A 6,000-nucleotide genomic window follows, 5' to 3' on the forward strand; every position below is an offset into this window, starting at 1 on the left:
CTATTCTCAAGTTAGGCGATCAAGACGGAAAGCAGCAAGCATGACGTGCTGGACTCTGGAGGATGCAGAAATGGTTGGAGGCAGTTAGAAGTCATCCTGGATAAGGGGCATTTCAGTTGGGTTTTGAAGGATGGGTAGAATTTCAAAAGGTAGAGGAGGTGTAAGGGATAGAACAGCATGAGGGAAGTCAGAGTTCAGAAACTTGGAAGTAGGTTAGAGAAACAGTGAATTGTTTATTTTGACTGACACTGTGACACAGAGAGAGAGCGAGCGAGCGAGAGAGCGAGAGGGAGAGAGCGAGAGGGAGAGAGGGGGAGAGGGGGGAGAGAGAGAGAGAGAGAGAGATAAGGATAAACACAGGTAGGGTCAAGGAGATCACAAATGCTGTTAGGGAGCAGTTGAGAGTCATTAGAGGTTTCTGAGCAAAGAAAAGATGAACTCAGCCCTGGGCTCTGGGAGGAAGCCCTGGCAGTCCTGTCCAGGTACAGTGGAGGTGGGAGACACTCTGGCAGGTACTGACATCCTCCAGGCGAGAGATAAGGAGACGTGAGCACCTGTCATGGTGCCAAGAACTAGTCAGGGACTCTGACTTGAGCACAGGGTAAATATTTGACACATATACATTTTTAAATTGTTGTTCTTATTAACTGAGGAACATAAAAACATCTGCAGTGGTGCTCTGGAATTCTCACTCAACAGATATTTATCAGGACGGTTCGCCAAGGACGGTCCTGGCTTTAAAACTGCGAGTGGGCATCCCAACAAACCCCTCAGTCCCGGGCAAACCGGGATGGTTCAGCCACCCTAGAGGAAGGGGCACATGGGCCAAGGTGGCAAATCTGAGGCCCGACAGCAGCCGGTCACCTGAGGGCAGAGGATTTGGAGAACTTGCCTGCAGGAGGCTGGAGAGCTGCGGGGTCAAGATCTCACAGGGCCTAACCGGCCTTGGCCAGCACTTGGGCCTCCACGCAACAGTCAGCAGGAGGCCACTGGTGGGTATTCATTGGGCAGGACGTCCTGATGTGATGTGGGGTCCCATACAGAACACGGGGCTAGAGGGGAGACGACCTTTATGCTCCCTGCTCCCTGCCTCTCTCCCTTCTCCATCCTCTGATGGAGGCTGCAGCCCTCACAGGCTGCCGACACTGAGCTCAGCCTCTCCCAGCTCCTGTCTCAGGCAGCCACCAGCCTTTCCGGGAGGACTCAGGAGGCCCTGCTGGTGTATTTCAACTCTTCGAAGAGCTTTCCTGGGCAGGTATCTAATCAGTAAACAGGCTCACAACTCTTATAGATTCTCTGCTCTTTTCTCCATCATCAGGATGTGGATTGAAGATTCATCTTGTGTTTCTACAATTAACCCTCACAGTGCCTGACATAATAGGCACTCAGTGAAATACTTGCTGAAGGTTGGATAATTTTTTTAAAAACCGGCCTTATGTCTAAATCCAATACAGTTTCCCTTGAATAAAAATGGCTTTCAACATGGTAAGTGGCCCTGACTAGTCAGAGTAGACAGTTTGCAATTTTTCTCAAGTTTGCTGCTATTTTTACAAAATTCTGAAAGGGCTTGATGTTCATATTTGAACACCACCTGGAATGAAGGCTAGCTTCTGCAACTCAACCAGGTGCTTTACCCAAAATAAACCCAGTAACTGTTTCCCCTTGACTTTCTCCTGTTCTTGCTCAGGCCCAGCTCTGTCCCAAAGCCAGCAGGCCTTGAGAAGACCCAGCTCTGGCTCTTATTTCATGAAGGTAAGGTCAGGACCAGAGAGCAACAGAGACAGGGCAAGCCTTCTTGTTCCAGCCTTCCTTGCTCAGAACCCAGGGAGAGACTTTCCACTAGCATCCTTAGCTGAGTTCTAGCACACTGGGTCCAGCGGGTCAGGGTCCCTCAGATGAACTTGACCTCCCCACTGTAAATGTTTGCTGGAAGCAGACAAAAGGCCCCTGCGGGTTTTGGCCTTGGACTGGTCCAGACTCCCTCTGCCTCTCTGCTCCAACCGCAACTCTTCCCAATACCACACACACACACACACACACACACACACACAAAGACACCTGTATCCCATCTGACTCCCTGCCCAGGCTCCTGTCACTCGTGTCAAGCAGCCTTTGAGTGACCACACTTTGGGCTCGACTCCTCCAGCCAGCCTCAGCCCTGCAGCCTGTACCAGGGCCCTGATACTCACCCGCTGGCCCCTTGCTTAAGGGACTCTACCTGAACTCCCTACATTGACCTCCCAGGATCAAAAACCCTCATGGTCTGCTCTCCACTAACCTTCCTGCCAGATGAAGCAGATCATTCACAACCCATCCCCAAACATTTTCACTCTGTTTTTAATCAAAGTCAACAAATACAAAACCCAGATTTTTTTTTTCTTAACCATTTCTATTATCAAGGAGCTAATGGTGTAAGGCCTTGGTAGGTCTTAAAATATAGTAAGGTATAGATATCTTAAAAAACGAAGGAGTTATCTGGAACAGGCACCCACATTAAAGGGGTGGAGCAGCCAGCAATGATTTTGTCCTAAATTATTCTGCCAAGACACTTTCAAACAGAAGCAGTGAATCCTCTGAACCACTCCTAGAAGACTGCTGTAACAAATCCACTCCCACCTCCAAAGGCTTATTTCTCAGGTAACAGACCAGGAGTTGCTGGTTGAAGACGGAGATTTTCCTTATTTAGTGATTCAGAGACATGTTCCTTTCATTCTATGGCTCCACCATCCCCTAGAGCCTTGCTTGCTTCTGAAAGAGGGTCTGAGCACAAACAGCACCGCTATCCCCTGGAAGCTTGTTAGAAATGCAAGATCTCAGACTCTGCCCTGGACCTACTGTACCAGGCCAGTGTTTTAAGATCTCCAGATATGGGTGACACCAACACACACAGAATTTTGAGAAGTCCTGCCCTAGAACCTCAGAGCCCTCTACATCCAGAGAGCCAAAGGGGAAAGAGGGCTTCAGTGAGCATTCCATTGAAGTCCCAGCCTACAAATGGCAGGTCACTCCCATTCCTATTCCACTGGTCAGAACTAGTCACATGGGCACACTTGACACAAAGGACTCTGGGAAATGCAGTTCCTGACTGGACAGCTGTCTGGCAGCTCCCACTCCACACTATGAAATTGGGAGGACAGATTTTGGTGGACAAACAGACATTTCTGACTCAGAGTATTTTTTGTATTTTTTTCCATGAGAAGAAAGAATATTTCCTCCTCTCTCCTAGAAACAGTTTTAGGATAAGGTGACATGGGAATTTTTCCAGCTTTTTTTGAGTTGTTTTGGTGGATTTTTTCCAGATTTATTGAGAAATAACCAACAAATAAAACTGTATATATTTAAAGTGTAAAACATGATGATTTGATATACATACACATTGTGAAATGATTCAAGTTAATGAACACATCCATCACCTCACACTGTTAACTTGTGTGTGTGTGTGTGTGTGTGTGTGTGTGTGTGTGTGGTGAGAACGCTTAAGATCTACTTCCAGCAAATTTCAGGTATACAATTCTATATTATTAACTGCAGTCACCATGCAGCTTCCATTGTGAAGGTGGTCCAGCCTGGAGCTAAATGGATCAATGTATTGGACAAGAAGATGTTCCCATGAACCATCATATCCATGAGAGGCTGTGACCACAAGTGGTTTCCATCAATGCTGCTTCCCTCCTCACCCTTAACACAAAGGGCATCCCTGAATGACCTTATCTTCTGAACAAATCTGAGGCATCCAACCAGGGATCAACAAACTTCTTCTGTCAAGTGTCAGATAATAAATATTTTGAGCTATGCTGGCCATTCTGTGTCTGATGCAATCACTCAGCTGTCGTTCTAGCATGAAAGCAGCATAGACAAAATGTAAATTAATTCACATTATATAAACAATATGGGAGAACTAATTTATTTTACAAACCTTTACTGAGTATTTATTAAGCTACTTAATGCCTCTGGTCCAGTCAAAATGTAAACTCTGTGAGGGCAGGAATCATTTCTATCTTCTTCCTTACTATAACCCTTGAACATATCACCATAACTGGCACATATAAATGAACGACAGAATAATTAAATGAATGTCACACATGGGGAAATTTGCAGATTGGAGGAGGTGTAGCAAATGCGCTGAGGTCCATCCTGGCCAAGGGGCCCACACAGGGTGGCCATGTAGCACAGGATAAGCATAAGACAAGAGAAAGTCATCAGCAAGGTCATTACTCTTTGGCAACCTGACCCAGAAGGGCCATCACAGAACACGAAAGCCTGAGGCTTTCACCTTCTTGTCCAGTACATCAGACCATTTAGCACCAGAATGAACCACCTTCACAAAGGAAGCTGCATTGGTGACTATAGTAAATAACACTGTATTATATACTTGAAATTTGCTGGGAGGAGATCTTAAGCATCTTTACCATGCACACCTCCTTAGTGAGCAGGTGGCCAAAGGGCAAAGAAACACTGCTTTGACGGCAAATACCAGGCCCTACCCCAGGCCATGCGCGACATGTGTGTGCAAAGGAGAAACAAGCAGGGCTCTATTAACAGAGTACTTGTCATGGTGAGAGTCTCAAAATCGAATATGTAGGCCCTGGACAAGAGCAGAAGTCACACTAAAGGGACTGCAAAGAGGAGAAAACTTGGTCAAGGTCAGGAGCAGTAACAAATAATGAGGAAATTAGCATTTAATTACCATAAGCTGTGTGCCCAGCACTTTTACATATACTGTCTAGCTTTATCCTCACAGCAACCTCGTACGTTCATAATATTCTCCCCATTCCTCCAAAATTGCTTCTGTTTGGGTCGCACTATCTCATTCCAAGACTTACTGTAAAGCTACACAGAGCACCTCAACTCCACATGATTAACATTTGGGACTGGATAATTCTTTGTTGTGGGAGGTTGTCCTGTGCATTCGTTATAGGATGTCTAGTAACATCCCTGACCTCCACCCACCAATTATGGCAATCAAAATGTCCCCCTACGTTGCCAGGTACCCTGGGATGGGGGGAGGGGGCAGAGGCAGAACTGACCCCAGGGGAGAAGCTTGGAGCTACAGTAATCAACACTGTGAGGTGCTGGGAAATGGCAGACACAGGTCAATGCAACAGAAAAGGGCCCATAAACACAGCCAGACACAAGCCTCCATGGCAATTCACAGGAGACAAAACAGTCTTTTCAACGGATATATATATATGTACCTTGATGCATGCCTCACACTGTGTATAGAATTTAACTCAAAATGGATCATAGACCAAAATGTGAAACCTAAAAATTTGATAATTGGACTCAAGTAGAAATCGAAAATGTCTGCTATTCAAAAGACACTGTTAAAAAAAAATGGGAAAAAAGAGAGTCATAGACTGGTAGAAAATATCTGCAAAACAAAAATTTGATAAAGGAGTTGTATCATAAATATATTTTTAAATTCTGAAAATTCAGTAATAAAAGAATCAATTTATAAAAGGCATGAAATATTTATAAAGACATTTCATCAAAGAAGATATACAGAAGGAGAATAATTACATTAAAAAAGATGCCCAACATTATTAGTCACTAGGGAAATTCTAATTACAACCACAAGGAGATATCACTACACACCTACTAAAATGACTAAAATTTTAAAAGTGACATGCGTTGATAGTGGGAATGCAAAACGATGCAAGCACGTTGGAAAACAGTTTGGCAATTTCTTCTACAGGTAAAATACGCTTGCCATATGACCCTGCAATCCTGCTCTGAGGTACCTAGCCAAATGAAATGCAAACCTATGTTCACACAAAAACCTGCACGTGAATTTTTATAGTGACTCTATTTCTTATTCATCTAAAACTGGAAACATGCACACACTGAACCACTACTCAGCAATAAAGAAGACCAGGGAATTCCCTGGGCCGTCCGTCCAGTGGTTAGGACTCTGCGCTTCCACCACAGGGGGCACGGGTTTGATCCCTGGTCGGGAAACTAAGATCCCCGCATGCTGTGCGGTGTGGCCAAAAAAGTACC

This window comes from Aethalodelphis obliquidens, unplaced genomic scaffold (assembly GCF_003676395.1).
Source record: "Aethalodelphis obliquidens isolate GAN/ISIS:26980383/991018 unplaced genomic scaffold, ASM367639v1 scaffold27, whole genome shotgun sequence".
Taxonomy (NCBI): domain Eukaryota; kingdom Metazoa; phylum Chordata; class Mammalia; order Artiodactyla; family Delphinidae; genus Aethalodelphis; species Aethalodelphis obliquidens.